Consider the following 3,069-nt stretch of genomic DNA (forward strand, 5'->3'; position numbering starts at 1 on the left):
ATGTATGAAATGAACAAAGATATGCATTGCACCAAAGATATATGCCCATATTTTAATTGGATAGCATGGTAAGTGCTAGGCGGCTCTCATCATCTATGGGAGGTTCGTTGGCGAACCCTACCCACAGGACAATCTAGTCACCCAAGGTTAGGGAAGTGATCCCCTATGCTTGTCAACTATTAAGATTACCCTCATAATCCTACGTCCCCTCTTTTGACAGATCTACTGTGCAAGATAATCAAAATGAACTATCGTTCACACAATCCTAGTTGGCCTAGGCCTAGCTCGACAGTACTTGTACCAAAGTGTAAAAGGAAGTTGAAGTAACGGCCTAGATGCTACCTTTTCTTACTTAATTTGTACCATCTTTCTAATCTTTGACCATAGAAACTTGCTTGGCTTATGCAGCGAGGGATCGAATACCTAGGTTGAGGCACGTCTTCAAAAAATTCTAATCAGACAATACGGTGATTTCTAGTATGAACATCTTGGAAAAGAGGTTGGTTTCCTCCTTACGGCCAGAGAGTCACCTATATTTGGGGGATGTGATACTTCTACATTAGCCTTGGTCATTCTTTGGAGTCGTGGATATATACTTTCTTATTATAGGCCTCTAATCACATCTTTGGGTAAACACATGTCTATATTTTTTATCACCGCTCACTATCCTACGGTATTTTGATAAGTCAACCATATCCTCAATTCAACGAATCATGCTTTTGTTGAAGCAAGAACACTTGAATCAAAGTAATTAACACCTCCTTATACAAAATTCAAATCAACCAGAGATAAGGCTAGAATTAGATTACATCTTACTATCAAAGATATAAAAGCATGATTTGGTAACCTTGTTCTAAATCGAGTCACTCCGCAATCAAACTTAATCAAGACTTGATTGAATGGCTCGGATACAATTCTACCACAAGAATTGCATGAAACTTAGAAATGACAAATATGATGTTCCAATTTCTAAGAAAACTTCCAAATTTAAGATCTCAATTTCATTCCTCCACGAATTTGATTTTTACATAACAATTTCTTGGTATTTATACTCCCTATAAATGACGTTTGTGGCCATGTTTTAATCTCGATCCCCTTAAATTTGCACAAAAGATGAAGTCAATTTGACCATTTGACAATTCCAAACATTATGAAATTAAAAATAATAAAGTTTATCACCCAACTTTGATATGTTTAAGTGGCAAAGGAGACCGACATTCTTGATTCTTATCATATTTAGTCCACTAGAAATATATGGACCTTATCAAGATTCTGCACACGCTATCGCATTCTAATCTTATCAAGATTCTCTAGTGCTTGCGAAGCACATGTCGCTCTTACCAATTCTAATTTCCTACGCAATGGAAAGCATAGAAAAACGACATTCATACGAAATTTTATCATAGGGACATTTTGGAAATTTCATCCATCATGCATAATGTACTCATCCATATTGATCAATTTGTATTTTAATCATGCATATAATACATAAAAGACATACATACAATACATACTCACAAAAAAAAAAAAGCTTTTCGAGGTCGTTAACATGTATTTTTGACCATCTAAGTTAAGGAATGCTCGCATGCTATCATGTCCTAGCGATCTCTACAAGTATTACTTGCCTAAAGTCTATGTGGTTACTTACTTGAATGACGTTTACCTTCTTGAGCCAGCTATTCCACGTGTTTGGAGCTCAAGAATTTATGGAATTTCTCTCGTAGATCCTAATTCAAGCATAATTATGTTAATATCGAAGTCAAGAAAAAAAAAACTAACAAACGGAGGTCGAACGAACAAAATGAGACTCACATGCGCTACACACGTCGAGAAAGGGTTTTCACGTGCAATTTCACGCATGGTGGTTTTTTGTAGATCTCGGTTACTCATTAAGTCATGGATCGGTTTCAAGTTGCATTCTTTGTTCGGGTCGAAGGTTAACGAGTTGCACACGCAAGCTTTTTGATCGAATCCAGGTTCAGGGATCGGGTTAACCTACATGCATGTCACAATTAGTAGCTGAACGATTCTCTCCGCTCAGCATTTGCCACTTGTCCTACTGAGCTTCAGACTCACTACTGTCAACGTCGTCTAACACGTGCCTTCTCCCTTTTAGCCAACATTCATTATTTTAGAAATGCGATGAGGTTTCTATTACCTATCTAATTTCTTCTAAATTTTGTAACTTCTTACGGATACACAGGTATTTTCTCTTAAGTTTATTTTAGCCACAAAAAGAAATAATAAAGTGCAAATTTGGTCTAGAATTTAAAACTTAGGAAATTTACCATTTCTTTAAAATCAATGAAATACTGCCTTTAGATCGTAATGAACTCTAGCTTCGTGTATGAATCTTGGGTGAAATTCCCCCAATATGGACCTACTAAAAGTTTAGAACTTAATTTCAAGAAGCTAAATTAGAAAAAATGAAATGCTTGCCTACGCTTCATTCATTCTTGACGGATTTGAATAGTAACACATGAGCTGCAATAGATACATAGCTCTTACTTTAATACCTTAAATTTGGAAATTTTTGGATTTTATTATTGACATAGAGGGTGAATCTCAAGTACAGAAGGAAAAAAAAATGCTTGAGAAGCCTCCTGGGAACCTTGGAGCAAAAATTCAATATTTATCAAATTAAGAAAAATTTAGATAAAAATCCATGGGACAAAAAGATAATTTTTTCTACCTTATAATTTGAGGGGTCTAGGATGGCCTATATAGAAAACAAAGAAGAGAGAGGAAGGTAGGATTTCGATTCTTGTGGAAGGTGGAAAAACAAGAAAGTAAAGAGGACGTCAATCCGACACTTTAATGAAAAATTTGGCAAAATATTTTTCTCTAGTCCTAGTAAGAGGAACAATGAGTGTCAGTTTTGATTGTAGGATCGTTCGATTTGACTACGATATTCCAGGAAATGATTCTTACAAGTTTCGTGTTGATACTCTGACCATGATTTGTTTCAGAATTAGATTCAAGAGATTTATAATTTGGATAAGAAAATATATGTTTTCCAAAATTTGAACTCAATTATTATGGTCTCTATCTTCTAAAATTTTTTTAAAA

Source organism: Cucurbita maxima, unplaced genomic scaffold, assembly GCF_002738345.1.
Source record: "Cucurbita maxima cultivar Rimu unplaced genomic scaffold, Cmax_1.0 Cma_Scf00083, whole genome shotgun sequence".
Lineage (NCBI taxonomy): Eukaryota > Viridiplantae > Streptophyta > Magnoliopsida > Cucurbitales > Cucurbitaceae > Cucurbita > Cucurbita maxima.